General features: G+C 50.0%; 1 long non-coding RNA gene across 1 annotated transcript in view; it reads right to left on the bottom strand.

Annotated features, from left to right (window-relative positions):
• LOC308634370 overlaps positions 1 to 14,449 on the bottom strand; it is a 184,881-nt gene extending 170,432 nt beyond the window's left edge. Inside the window, exon 1 of the long non-coding RNA XR_014019008.1 lies at positions 14,323 to 14,449. This is a non-coding gene — a long non-coding RNA (uncharacterized lncRNA). The remainder of the gene's footprint in view (positions 1 to 14,322) is intronic.
• Positions 14,450 to 15,613: the final 1,164 nt, after the last annotated feature.

A 15,613-nucleotide genomic window follows, 5' to 3' on the forward strand; every position in this document is an offset into this window, starting at 1 on the left:
TGAGCCACATCCCCAGCCCTATTTTGCATTTTATTTAGAGACAGAGTCTCACTGAGTTGCTTAGCACCTCCCTTTTTGCTGAGGCTGGCTTTGAACTCAGCAATCCTCCTGTCTCAGCCTTCTGGATCACTACAGATGTGGGCTACCATGCCCAGCACGATGCGAATCTTCACAGCACCAATCCAACCCAAAGTTCCTATTATCCCATAGGGGGTTCCAAAGGTATTAGTGAAAATTCACAGAAAAGCTTCTAAAACCTCCCAGTAGGGCTAGCAGTTTATGCAGAGGTCCTGAGCCCTACTCCACCTCTTTGACCCTGACACACCAAACTTTTCAAACAGGGTGGAACATGGTCAAAATGCAGCCCCTTGTCCTTGCACTGGGTTGGACTTTATTCCTATGCCATCCAGGCTGATGGGTCCTGGGTCCTGGGTCCTGGGTCCTGGTCAAGAAGTTGCAGTTCAAAGAGCATGCTTTTGGGCTGGGGTTGTGGCTCAGGGGTAGAGGCACTTGCCTGGCAAGTGTGAGGCACTGGGTTTGATCCTCAGCACCACATAAAAATAAAATAAAGGTATTGTGTCCATCTACAACTAAAAATATATTTTTTAAAAAAGGATGATTTTATTTTTATCCCATCGTTTCACCTGAAATCCTTTTTCCCTATGTTTGGGCAAGACTAAGGTGGCATTTTCGGGAACCGGGAAGAGACACACATGTGTACAGCACCATGGTTTACAGGGTGGTCTTTGGAGCCAGGTTGTCAGAGTTTAAATCCCAGGTCAACGATTTGGAAACTTTATGTAACTGTTTCTCACTTGTTTAATAGGAATAGTAATAGAAGCCATGTCAAGTTTTCTGGAACAATAATGACTATAATAATAATGTAGGCAAAGCCCTCAGCACCAACCTTGCCATGAAGCGAGTACTCTGTGAGCACTCACTAATGGGATGACCACTTGCCCAGGTGGCCAAGGAGTGCATGGTCCAGATGGCCTCTTAGAGTAGGAGGAAGATGGCGGACTTCCCTGCCCCACAGGTGTGACAATTTACTAGTGCTGTGATGGGTCCCACCAGAGATCCTCCAAAGGACAACCCCTCCCCCTGCAGTCAGACACACACACAAGCTGTCGCCAGGACCCACCTTCTGGGGTGGCCATGTCCAGCAGAGCCGCTTAAGGTCACAGAGGGCCTTTCCCTCACCTTTCATGAGCTCACACAGTCCAACCCTCATGCCTGGTGAAGTTCCTGTCAATCACTTTTGTCTCTTCATTACCTCTTTTCCATCTCATTTGAAAGCAAATAAAAAGGAGAGTCCAGGAGGGAAAGCCATGTGGAAGAAGGTGGAAAGGAGAGGGGTCCTCCAGCAGGACAGGGAGACCAATGCATGTCTTTTGATCATTGGGGAGGAAATAGCAGGAAAGGTTTCCAACCACGAGCTTCCAGCCAAGAGCCCCTTCCTTGCTCATCTCTGAGCAGCTGTGGCTCCAGGTCACAGGCCTGAGGTGGATACAGCTGGCAGGCGGCCAGCTATGAACAAGCAGGACAAGTCCATTGACCATATTTGTATCTTCCTATCCTCCTTTTTAACAAGGAAAGCAAAAGTGGGATCAGCTTGGATTATCACGTGGAAGGGCAGGTATCTCTCACATGCCTTTAGTTCATAAAGACCAGCATCCAGACCAGAAAATAAGCATGCTCCCACACTTACACACAGAAAGACATACATACGCACAGACGCACAAACATAGATACACACTCATATACACACACTACATAGACACAAAAATACACAGAGAACACAAACACAGATACATACAACGTGCAGTCCTGGTGGAGCTGGCCATGGAGATGCCCCAGAGCATCCCAACCTGAACCATGGGAGGGAGGGGCTGGTGCACTGTCAACCTCAAGACCTCAGGAAGGGTCCCTGCATCCGGGGTCTTCCCTCCCACCAATGCCTGTAATTAAGGGATTCCTTCCCTGCAAGTTATGGCTGGAGCCAGGGTTAGACAGTGCCATCCTTGGAAAAGGAACCTTTGGCCTGAAATTTGCTCTTCTTAAAAGGAAGAGGGCACATTTCACTCCAATGAGCACTCTGCAAAAGGAGACCAGGCTGATGGGATGTGGGGGACTGTCCTTGTCACTGGATGGACTTCGGTTCCAGTAGACTGACCACAGGCTGGGGACAACATGTGGCAGAGTGTTCACACATTGCCAGAGCAGCAACCAAAGAACTGCTCTGGGTTTTGGAGTCAAACAGAATCTGGTTCCAATTCTGTCCCTGCCACTTAATGGCTATAAAAACTCTGCAAATTATTTAAACTTACTGAAGTGGCTGCCTGCGGTCTTGGTTTCTTTGCTTATGCAACATCTAATTTGTCCTCTTTGGGTAACAAAGCCATGATTTTCCTTCAAGCTAAATGAACCTAACTAACCTATCTCCAATTCTAGAGGTGAGCATGTCGCCCATGAGGTCAGTCAGCCCATTACAACCCCTCCATCTGAGCAGATGATTCAGCATGGCCCAGAACTCACAATTAGAACCAACAGATTCAACCCTAGGATTTGAATTGAGAGCCCTGATCAGGAAAATATCTCTTTCTACTTTACAAAGTATAAACCTAAAACTGCTGGGGCTGCCACATCAAAAGAGTGAAAAGTAGAACCAAGGAATAAAATTGAGTCTTGATGATATAATTAAGGCTCTAGATCCAGCTGTACCTGAAACCCCAGAATTACTACCTATACAAATAAATCCTTTGTCTTAGTCAATTAGACCTGAAGCTTTAACACTTGCAATCACAAGTCCAGAATAAAACATTTTCTCTCCACTTCTTTAGAGTAAATGGAGAGAACACTATTACTTGCCTCAGAGAATTAAGATGAAGTGTAACCAGGATATAGTGACAAGCTCAGGTGCTGACTTTGGATGCCAATTTCTCTTAAGAGACTGAACTAGATCTTAGGACTAATTAATAGCGGGTGTTGAGGCACAAATGCTCACACATATCAAATGGACTGTGAACAACACTTAAAAGTGACATTTCATCCTCCATCTCTCTTAGCTCTTGCCACAGGGACCCAGGAGCCTCAGGAAGCCATGGTGACACCACAAAAATCAAAGCAGCCAGATTTGCTGAGTTACTACATGAATGACAGCTGCCAGACCCACATCAGCTAGAGGAAACCCCTGAAATTTGGAGTCCCTAGTTAACACAGCATCATCTACCCGAGTCCTAAGAACGGCTTCTGCCGCCAGGTGGACAGAGTGGGCATTTGAGCCTCCCATGAAGGAGAACTCATCCAAGGAGGTGGAAACTCCACCTTCAAGCTGAGCTTCACCCAGGTCCTAGTTTTTCAGAGCGGCTGCTCATCCCATCCCAAAGCACCACCTGAAATTCCAGAAGTACAGGACAGGCCCCGGTTAGATGTCCACCCCAGAGAATCTTCAGCTGGGAGGAGACTGGCGTGGGAGAGGCTTATCCAGGACCAAAAGCTCTTAGTTCCAAAACACCCAATGCTTCTTCCTTACCAGGGCCCAGAGCACCCACTGTGACTTGGTTTCTGCGGGCTCGTGCTGCGGCCCTGCCCAGTCCCCTCAGCCACCGCATCCCTTCTCCACCGACTTTGGGACGATCTCCATAATACACCAATCCCATCACTGCCTCTGGGATTCCTCCATGCGGTTTCCCCTCAGCCGTCTCCACCTGGCTGGCTTCTTCCCGGTTTCACATCTCGACTTTTATGGTGCACCTTAGAGGGGCCTTTCTGACTACTCTATTGAATACAAGTCCCCTGAACCTTGTCCAGCTCAGCTTCCTTGCTCTCTCTACCCTCCCTACCATACACTCCTCCTCTTCCTCCTATCATTTCTCTCTGCCCCCACTTCCTCTTTCTCCTCCTCCTCCTCTTCTTCATGGTCATGAACACAGCTCACATTGATTGGTTGTTTCCTGTGTGGGGTGTGGAACTCTAGGCTTTGTACATGAGTTCTTTCATGTGATGACAGCCCATGTGCCCGTCAAATTCTTGACTTCACACAGCACAAATCAAGGCTGTAAGCACAAAGTACTTCCATTGGAAGGGTATTGAGTAGCCCACAAAAATCACTGAAACACCTGAAACCAATCATGTCCTGAGGTCCAGAATCCCAACCCAGTCAAACCAAGACAGAGACTCCTAAAAGTGATTTCCACCACTGCTGGACACAGGCCACCACTGGTGTCACCACCATTACTGGGCCTAGACATACTCACTGCTGCCTGAATCATCTCTAACTGTCCATGCACCTTTGGATGATTGATGATTCAAGTCAAAATGCTAGGCAAAAGCATCCAGTTGTCCCAGCTAAAGTCAAAAATCCTTCCTTTGTCAGACATAGGGGCAAAGATACTACCTGGCCACCTTTAGGCTCCAAGAATGACAGTGGCCTGGAGAAAATGGTCAGAGGGGTAATTCCCAGAGCATAATGAAGAGCTCCAGATGCTGTCCAACTAAGAAATGTCCCCTCCCCCTGAGATAGAACATTCAAGTCAGGGTTTTTAAAAATCCTTTCCATAACCAACGCTCTCTCCACCAATGAGCTGTTGAACAAGCACGTAAAGGTTACTCCTTCCCTAGCTAATGCACCCACACTTCCCAGGCCCATTCTGCTGGTGAGGGTTGGCAGAGAAGTTTCCCAGATGGCTATCTGCAGCCTCAGCTGTAGGTTCTGACAGCGACGCCAGGTGGCTGAGCCCCCCATCCAAGCCTCTGCAGTGTGGTCTGGGATGCTTCCCATAGAAGAACCCATAGACATGCCCCACTACAGCCCGAGTCAAAATCTTTACTTTCACCAGATTCCCCAATGACTCCTGTGCCCATGGAAGTTTGAGATGGGCTGGTCTAGAGCTCTGCTTCTCCACCTCACCCACACATTGGCATCACGAGGGCAATTTTTACGAAGTATGGATGTCTCACACCCCTCCCAGAAATTCCTTCATAATGATTCTGAGGTGTGACCCGGGCATCAAAATTTTTCAAAAGCTCCCCAGAAACTCTAATGAGAAGCCCAGGCTGAGGGCCATTTAGAAAGACGCAAGTACACCCAATCCAGAACATCTCTGGAATGAAAATGAATTATGAAAGAGGAATCATTTCTCAGCCCTCTCCTTCCTAGAGGCCCACAGAGCCACATCTCTTGCTAATGGTTCTTTCCCAGGGAAGTAATTTCAAAAACCAACCAGCTTTGATTGGTCACCACCACCCCGAGTTGCATACTCTCCATCTTGATGATTCAATTTTTTTCTCCTACCAGCATTCAAGTTCAGTAAAGTAGTAGCACAGTAATCCCAGAGGTCCCAGGTTCTAACTCCCTTATTTCACAGATAAGAAACAGGCACAGAGTGTTGGCTTTGCAAGCATAATGGAGGACTCCTACCTTCATGCCACATGCTGCCTTCGAGGGAGTGACAAGCCTCCTGAGGAGAGGGTGCTAGGCGAGAGTGTGGTGAAAAGCTCATCCCCAAAATGTTCACTGTGAGCGACAAGGTTCACACCTTCCAAGCCATGAGACCCAGCAGTCTCAGCGGCCCCCATTCTTTCCATTTGCCCTCATTTAAGTACCAGTAGATACAGTAATTGGTAACAGGCTGGCTCTGATGGGCAGGACTTCAGGAAATGTGGAATCCTCTAATGGGACTCTGCCTGGGAAGAGTCACTTCCACCACCACCTGCATCTGGGACTTTCACAAGGCCAGCCCTGGGAGGAGGAAAGAGCACAAATCCAGGGGGTGAAAAGCAGGGAAAGATGAGATCACCCAGGACTCACAGAGCTTCGACCCCACCTGGAAGAGAAGCATGGGCCCTGTGTCCCCCCCGTGCTGGGCCATTATTTGACAAGGGTTGTGCAAGACCCACGTGGTGTTGAAGTTCGCCTTGTTGAGTAGCACTGGGTACCAGGTGTACCCTGTTCACATGATATCACCTGTGTGATCCTCGAAGGCAGTCTGAGATGGAAACTCCCACTTTGCAGTGTAGGAAACCGAGACTTAAACAATGGTTCAAATGACTTGCTCACAATCACACAGAGAAAAGTGGAGCCAGAGCTCAAGTCCACATCCATCTGAACCCAGAATCTTACACCCACTATGCCATGCCTCTCACCTCCTTCCATGCCACCAACCTCAGCTCCTAGTGGACCAGCCTCATGCTGGCCAGCGGGAGTGGGTGGGCAGAATAGACGCAGGGTCCATCAGAAGAGACTCAGGTTAGAGCAAGGTGGACACTGGAAGGAAGGAGGTGGCACAGCGTGAACAGAGGCCCCTGTTGACGTCTCGGGCATCCCAGCAGCATGTGTTCTACCATCCCAGGAGCTGCAGACCCAGGAATCTGCTGCAACATGTGTTCACTGTGAAGGGACCATGGGTCCACCACCACCACTATTGGCCCCATCTGGCCTTCCATTTGCAGATTGCACCACCAGTGCAGCTGAGCTGGAGCTGAGCAGGCCTCCAGCAGACATCATTTAGCAAGTTCATGGCTCAGTGGTTCCCGAGATAGATTACTCGAAGCCTCATGCTCTGGTGCCAGATTTTCTGCAAAGCCAGCTGCAGGTGGCTTCTCCTAGTTGCCATCAGCCTTGTTAACAGGACCTGATCTGTAGATCATCACTTTCCCATCTTCTGCCCACCAGCTGGGCTGCTGAGGGCTGGGGAATTGGTCCCTTAATCTCTATTTCTCTCTTATTCACTCTTTCCCTTTCTCACTCCTTTTCTACTTCTGCATTTTTATTCCAAACCAACTTTCTCATCTGTTCAAAACCCCATGCCCTTTGACCCAACCTCAGGCCCAACCTCAAGTCTGCTCTGCCGCCATCAAACAAAATCAGCATCGTCCAAGAGGAAAGACTCCATTTCGTCTGATCAGGGTGGTGGGATTGCATCAGCTGGTCCAAGTCCACCCTCCTTTTCCCCTGAGGTCTTCCAGGGGGTTCAGGAATTCCAGTATAATGCTGAGCTCTGGTGGGGGGGGGGGCAAGGAGAAGAAAGGGTCTCCCAATGTTAATACCCCTGAACCCATACAGGTCACGCTGAGGAATCCCCACTCCTCCCTCTGGGCCCCTTTTGACCTCATGGACCCCTGGAATCAGCTGCTGCACTTTTCATTTGGGGTTGAGGGTAAACCAAGGCTGTCCAGGGCTTTCCTTATAGAGACCCACTAAGAAGCCATTTCTTCTCAGAGGCCCTGTTGTCTCCCTGGAAAACAGAATAAGTCTCCTCCTACCCCACAGATCTCAGCCTGGGGAGCAGGAAACCAGCCCCTATCTGGGTCTCTGTGTACACAGCCTCCCTGTCTGCAGCCCTGAGAACCTTTTTATAGTAGGAATAGAAGGACAGTCTTGCTCTCAGAAGTCTTGTGTTTTACAAAATAATTCTCATCTTATAGGAGTCCTTTGTGTCCCCCAAGGGCCCAGGCTATTGAAATTCAAAAGCCATCTGCAGAGCTCCTTCTCTGTCTCTTTCCTGCTAGCACAGAAATGGAGAAGAAAGGACAGGAGAGAAAAAGAAATGACAATAACAAAAATCAGTGAGCATTTTAAAAATATGATCCTATAACAGGAACTTAGAGGCTGCTTTTGCTGAAAGCAATATCTTCCCCTGGGCCAGGGGCTAGCTCCTTTGCTACCTTAAGCTTTGGGTCAGATACTTGCTCAACTCTACACATAGTCATAGATCATTTCAGGAGTATTTGTTGAAAAACAGGTTTTAATAAAAGGTTGATTAGTACTAAATTTTGCTTCTCCTAGCTTATGCATCCTCAAGGCTGAAGACAGCGAGATAAGAATAACTAAGGTATTTTCAAGATTGTGGAAATATTGAACCTTGCAGGCAGATCTCCCCACAGTGGGAACCAAGGCTGTCCCTGTTAAGCAGGAATAATCATCCCAAGATGGGAACCAAATTGCAACCATAGCAAGAGCAATCTGCCCTGGAGCCAGTAGGACCTCAGAGGACGGGACCTGAGGTGATGATCCTCAAGACTGTGGTTTGGGCAATTCTGCTTGGCTATGCCCACTGTCGTGCCTTCTGTCCTACCCTGTATAATCCAGAAGTTCTTGGCAGCACTCTGAAGACAGGACTTAGGATGCTGGTTCCCCTGCTCCTTCCCGGCAGGACCACACTGCACACAGGAATCTGTTCCAGCTCAGCAAGAGGCTGAGCCACTCTCAAGGCGGCAGGTGACAGACCCTGGCCCGTCTGGACCTCACCAGAGTCAGGCTCCCCACCAGAGTCAGGCTCCCAACAGAAGTTAGAGACAGGGCCTCAGAGATGTGACACATCCTGCCAAAGACACTAAGCAAATGTTTGTGGAAGAACTTGAATCAGAACTGAGGACCAGGAATTGGAGATACAGGAGAGAATGTTCTTCAGCAGGTCCAGCTGGGATGCAGAATCAGCTGGTCTCATGCAGGAAATCTGACATGAGCCAGAGCCCCAGGAATGGAATGGTGCAGCGCTCCTTCTGTCCTTGAAACCATTTCCAGACCAAGAAGCTAAATCCCAGAGAACACACCATAAATCCCTGTTAGCTAACTAGAGCCCATAATCTACCTACTTCTAAGACTAGTGGATGGTATCTGGACTAGATCGCGATGCCGGGTGCAGGGATCATCTCTCCTCCACTTGTTCACCATCAAGAGAAAAGTTTATGCGTTTCTTCTCAGGTGTAACCGATTCATTCATGCTCCAAAACTTACCCGGGAGGCCTGTATGGATGGGAGAGAGACAGAAGATGAGCCTGGGCCCAGCTGTGCCTTCCTTAAGGAAGATGTGACATAAATAAATACACAGTAACCTCTACCCTTCTGGTCCAGGGCTGGGGTCCATCTATGTGTTTGGAACAAACAGACCAAACAGAGAAGATCCAAAAACCCTGATCTGACCCGCAATTCCTCTACCAGTCCTAAGGAGAGTATTGGAAAATATCGTGCATTTATTTATTTTTTTCTCTTTTTGGTCAACAAATAATAACCGAGTGAGGCCTCCTATGTGCGCCCCCCAGGCATGGACCGAGAGACAGTTGGGAATGTGGCCTATTAAGGCCCTCGGGGAATTTACATTTTTATAGAAAGAGAGACAAAAAAGTAAATATGGAAATAAATAAATTTGTTAAATGCGAAAAAAAAAAAAATTCCATGAAGAGAGCAAGTAGGAGGCTGAGCTGGGAGCAGCCGCAGACGTTTTTCAAAAAGGGACCAAAAATGAAAGACGTTAGGCCGGTCAGCTCATACGGCGCATGCGCCACAGTCAGCTCCGCCTGAACCACATTACAAGGGTGATCAAGGAGGACCACCCGGAGGAGGCCACCGGTAAGCTGAGACTTGAAGAACCAGGAGTTGCTGTACCTGAGGCCCAGAGACAGCCTCCCGGTGGGGCAAGCAGGAGGGCAGGGACCGCGGGCAGGGCCGAGCAGCTGGCAGCAGAACACGGGGCAGAGTCTGGTGAGGGAACCGGGGCAGGCTCTGAAGGACCCTGCGAGTTGTCAGGGACCCACACCTGTGGGCTCTATCTGTGGCCCTGAGAGGCATCAGAACTCTACTCAAGTGCAAGGCAAACAGTGTGAAGTGTCGAGACAAGGACAGGCGTCATTTGGGTGATTTTCAGCTGAAAAGTAACACCCTTTTCAAAGTTGCTTGGCAAACCCTGGTCCATGGCATGCGTGACAAGGAGGACTGCAGCACGTGGTCAGGCCTCACCGGGGTGGAGGACAGGGCCATTGGGGATGCGGAGGGAGATGAAGCGGGAGCTCCTGTCCAAGGACAGTGAAGGCAGGGAGGAAAGGAGAGCTCCAGCTGGGCAGGTGGGTGGGACAGGCACTCCCAGTCCTCCTGACCCTGAGGTGCTGCATCCTGAGCCAGGTACAGCAGATGCATCGAGTTACAAAAAGGACCAGCTGACCCTCGTGCCCTCAAGCCACCCCTGGCTTCAGTCAGCCTTAACGAAGCCCCAACTGCATGCCCAACTCAGGTCGGGTTTCAAGGCCCATCATGGATGGCTTAGACAGTCTAAATAGGAATCGGTACAGGTAACTGAGGTCTCCTCCCTGCCTGAATGTCCTTTCCCCCTGCACCCCCTAGTCTGTCTCAAGCTCCCAGACATCAAAGATCCCCAAGGGCAGCAGAGACTGCAGAGGGACAGCAGTGACCTATTCAGCATTGCCTAAGTTGCTGAAAAAGCTAGAAAGCTTTAAAAAGGATAACTTTTATATAAAATGGACCTGTCACCTTTATGATCTTTAAGCACAAGCTGGAACAGATCAGCTTCCTTAAATGCCAGGCTGCTGGCTTTGGGTCTCTGCTTGGGCACCAGAGGAAGTAGGGACCATTCAAGGAGAGCTGGGTTCTGTCCTGCACTGCCACCCAGAGGGTGCCAACAGTGGACACCGGGCAAGTCGCCTCACATCAGCCTGGGTGGACCCTCTGTGCACTGGCAGCTGGAGCAGATGCTTCCCCAGTTCCTTCTCGGCTGACACCTGGTGTCCTGCCGGTGGTGAAATATCTGCTGTTAGGTGATGTCCTTTATCACAGTCCCTGGCCCAAAGGGGCTGAGGCTCTTGTCAAACACAATCATGTGCCTCTGTTTGAGAAATGTCCATCACAGCCCAGAGAGCTGAGCACCTTTCCTGCTCAGACTCAGGACCCTCCTCATTGCCAAGCAGAGCCAGCCTCTGTCACCTGGCACACGGTGCTAAGCAGTCAGCACCTCCAAATTAACAACGAAACACAGGGCTGGGGTGCTCTCACTCATCAGCCCGTCCTACCCTATCCACTCATTGTTGATCTCCCCCAACACCATGCCCCCTTCTCCTGCCCTCACCCTACTGACCCTGTGTTTGACCCTCTGCACAGCCTCATCCCATGGAATATGTTCACTTGTATGGATGTGGAGTTCATGTACTCAGGGTTTATTAAGCACCTACTATGTGCCAGACATGGTATTAAGAGCCTGATGTGTGTGTCCATAAAGAGCTCATGATTGGGTAAGAGAACAGGCCCTGTAATTTATTCAAAATTGTAACTTGCAATAAATGCTACAAAATGAGATAAACATAGAATAGCAGAAGAGAGAATACTAGGGGGCCCTATTTCTGATCAAAGCAGGATGGGGAAGGGGGTTGTTTAGGGAAACTGATGTCTAAAGTGAGGACCATGGATGATTGTGGGGCAGAGAAGCACAAGGCCTGACACAACATGACCCAGGAGCCATAGGACAGAGGGCATGGACCATGCTCAGCCTGGTGGGCCACACAAATGGCTTTAGGGTTCATCCTAGGTCCAAGGTTGAATGTCATTTATTAAGGGTTTGTGTTCAAGTCCTGCAGCTGCCGTAACAAAGCCAAGCTACACCAACTGGAGGCTTAGAGCCACAGGGACTCCTTCTCTCCCAGTTCTAGAGGCTAAAAGTCTGAAAACAAGGCATGCAGAGGGCTCTGCTCCCTCTGAAGTCTCTAGGCAGAATCCTCTGCATCCCTTCACAGTGGTTGACATAATCCCTTCATTCGTGGGCTTACCAATGCACCGTGCCGATCACTGTCTGGTTCGTCATGTGGCTTTCTCCTCCCTCTGTGCCTGTCTTAATTATATCAGCAAAGAACCTTATTTCCAAATAAGATCACATTCTGAGGTTCTGGGCAGATGCAAATATTAGGGCAATTCTGTTCCACCTCCTGTAGCATCTTAGGTAGGGACTGAGTGGGATGGGATGGATGTTTTAAGAGTAGGATTCTGGCAGCAGTGTGAGGAGGGGATCCATGTGGGGAGAGAGAACGCAGGAGGAGGGGAGGGCAGGGGGAGCAAGTGAAGGCTGGGGCTGGCCGGAAGAGGTGGAGAGAAGGATGTGGATTTGAGATCTGTTTGGGGGCTCACATAGACACGAGGGGCCATGGGTTGGATGGGAGGGATACAGAGGAGGGGCCAAGAATGCTCCCCAGTTGCTTGGACTCAGAGCAGACATTTCCCGTGCCAGGACAAGTGTCTTAGAGGTCGAGCCTCCTGGCCTCCTTCTCCACTTTGCAGGTGACACCTTCCGTCTCAGTGTTTGGCTTACACGGTGGTTCCCACCCATTCAGAGAGACACAGGCAGCCGCAGGACTTGAACACAAACCCATACTCCAGATGGTCCCCAGCACTCGCCCTGTTTCAGAGGCATGCCTGGGGGAGCACTGGTCGGCACTCAGGTAAACTCTTGTCAGTGTAGTTTCCATGCCAGACCCCGGGAACTTCTGAGTAGAAGCAGAGACTCATCCTGCTACAGAAAGAGGCAGCAGGAGGAGCCCGAAGGAGGCACCAACAAGAATTCCATCCCACAACCAGAGAAAGGAAAAACTGTGCTCTACGTGTGTAATATGAATTGAATTGCATTCTGCTGTCCTATGTAACTAATTAGAATAAATAAAATTAAATAAATTAAAAACAAATATCTGAGTGAATGTAGAATAAACAAATAAATGAATGGGGGAAAAAATAAGAATTCATCCCAGCTGAAGGCTTCTTCCAACAGCATCTAGGAGGACGTCCTTCCACAAGGGGGACACTTTCTATTTGCTCCTTGCCTGCTCTTTAACAAGAAGCCTGGAAGAGGAGCCTGTGGCCACTGGGGAGCACAGGCTTTAGGAAGCGCTCAGAGGACACAGGGGTAGCCAGCCGGTGGGCACAGGCAGGTGGGTGCACACACAGACACTAGCACACAGGACGCTCCGCAAGCTGCTTTTTGATTCGGCTTTCAAAATGCTGCACCACAGAAACTCCAATCTGAATCTGTTCAAACCTTCAGTCACACTCCAGGTTACAGAAAATACAGGGTACAGAGGAACATGTTAGGACCCAGGGATGCCAACTGCAAGCCCCAGGTATGGGAAGCCACAAAGAGAGGACCACATGTTTTGAACAAAAACATGGCAAGAGATGAAAAGGAGGGGGAGAGAAATGACAGCTACAGAGAAACTTAGAAGACCGAACTGCATGCAATGTGTGGCTCTAATTTGGAACCCAACTTGGAAAAACCAACTTAAAAAAAAAAAAAAATGAAGGCAATTGAACTTGGAACACTGGCTGGAATTGCAGTTGATGTTTTTTAGGTGTGATAATAGGACTGTGATAATTATGTTGTTTTTTTTTAAGAGTCATTATCCTTTAGGGCTGCCTGCTGAAATATTTATGAATGAAATGATATTCTGTGGGAGATCTGCTGTGAAACAATCCAGGGTGGGAAAGGAGGGGATAGCTGGAACAAAATTGGCCCTAAGGTGGCAATTGCGGGAGCTGAAGGATAGCGGGGTGGCTCCTCTCCACTTTTATACATGTTTGGAATTTTCCATGATAAACAGGAATTTTTTAAAGGAAAAACAAAAGGCCTCTGCCCAGGAGACGCCCAGCTCCGCCAGTGACCACCTGGGGGCTCCAGAACCCTCCTGGCTCTCCCTCAGTCTTCTCAGAAGTAAGGGATCTTGTTTTGCAGGGACTAGGGTCTAGTAAGGGCTCCATCCCTGTTATGTCTTTAATGTATTTGCTTCTTAATATGTGCTTACTTGATCTCCCACCTGGTAGAAGTAGGCCTCTCCTCTGAGTCACCCTGACACTCTGCCTCCACTTCCCACATTGCCTGGATATCCCCTATGACTCTCCAAGCTGTTCCCAGAACCTAGCATGCACTAAGCTCTCAGTAAATATTATTTAGCTGAATGAATGAACTCTGGACCTCCAGATCTTTGGTGTCCTATTTACAGAAGAAAAAAATCAAAGATATGCTGCAAAAATCTGGCTTCTGAGCCTCATTCCGTCTCTGCTTTGCTGTGTGGTTCTGCCAAGAATATCAGCCTCTCTGAGCCTCCCCTCCTCTATAAATCACACTTATTCATGACACACCCAGATACAGATTGAATGGAAATCCAACCCTTGGCTGCTGCCCACTGGTTTCAAACTCCTTGTTGGGACACCAGTCCTCTGTCTATCCTCATCACATGGGGCTGTGGCCTGCCCCAAGGGAAATGCCCCAAATCCTAGCCTGAAGCAGCTTCTGCAGCACACACCACTGTCCTCAGCTTTGAGGCACCACCATGTCAACTCTGCTGGTCTCCCCTCTCCATTAGGCGCCCTGCAGTTCCACCCCACTCTGCACAGGGACCTCAGGCTCTGGACAACTTCGTCTCTGAGGCTCTTGTGATGGAAATCACCCACAACGCCATTCAAAACAATATATCAACATTCAGACAAGCCAACTCACTCGATGAGGAGCCAGCAAGGAAGCTGCCTCCTCTGGCTGCAGGAGGAGAGGCGGACCCTACCTGCTGGAGAAGGAAATTCAGCCTGGCAATGAGGTTCCACAACCGCCTGGCAGGCCACAGCCCCTGGAGAGAACTTGGTGCAGCCCATGCCCGGGTCAGCCCCATGCAGAGGTTGCCTCCGTCCCTGCAGAACGCCTGCCACTGTCAACACCTCCCTGGACCCACGGGCACACAGGCTCAGCAGGACCCAGGGAGAGGCCAGGAAGGCTTGTGGCTGAACAGGGTCTGGACAGAGGCTCGCAGCAGCTATTGGGGGCTCCTCCAGGGAGCTTCTTGGGGGACCACAGCCCAGGGCCAGGGTGGGACAGAAACCTTCCCCTGTCCTGGGCCAGAACAGCCTGGGGGAAGGGCACAGGAAGCTGGGAGCACGGCCAGCTTCCTGGGTTGGTTTCCTGGTTCTGGAAAACAGGCCCAGTGGATTCAGTGAGTTCCAACTGACTGGATTGCTCCAGACCCAGAGGGGACAGAAAGGAACAAATGTGCCCATGACAACCACACTTTCTTCCCCCAGGAAACCTGACCTTCAGGGAGGAGGCCATAGAGACACACAGGCTCCTGCAGGCAGACGGGGCTACAGAACCAAAGTCCCCAGGCCCTGCCTAACCAGAGGTCCCCCCTCCTGGCTCCCCCAGAGGTCAGGCTGGCAGTGGGGGGGGGGGGGTCAGAGCAGAGCTGGTTTTTGAGATGCCCAAGGAAACAGCAGCCACATTTGAGTTGCACAGGGAAGGAGCTTCTGGGGCTGCAATGCGATAGATTCCAGGTAATGATGGCACTTGGGAGGTCCCCGAGACACCGCAAGCCTCTCACACTATGAAGCCCCTCCAGCAACTCCGGCCGCATTGCAGGGCGCTGGCGCCCTCTAGTGGATGGAACGCCGTTTATCCTAGGCGCCTCCTGAGCTCCCGCCGCAGGGTCTCTCCCCTTTGCTGTGAGCCAAGAGTCCCAGGCAGGTCCAGGACTACACCACAACTGGAACACAGGACTCTTGCCACCAGTCCCGGGGTCCCTCCCCTACCCCTCCTCAGTGTCCCCAGTCTTCTCACAGATCCCAGACACGAAGTTACACATTCTCTCTGTGGTCCTCCCCAGTTCACTCTGTTGATCTCTCTTGTGTGTGCAATTTACACTGTACGTGCTAATTTTAAGTCTGATCATTCTGTAGCCTCGTCAGAAGGAAGTCGGTTTACAGCTGGGCAAGTTTTTGTTGGGAGTGGAGCTCCCATAAGGTGACAAGAGGCAGCAAGGAGGCATTTCTAGATGACGGGAGAGGCACTTACTTACTCCTATACAA

This window comes from Spermophilus citellus (assembly GCF_964194105.1).
Source record: "Spermophilus citellus genome assembly, chromosome: 15".
In the NCBI taxonomy this organism is placed as follows: domain Eukaryota; kingdom Metazoa; phylum Chordata; class Mammalia; order Rodentia; family Sciuridae; genus Spermophilus; species Spermophilus citellus.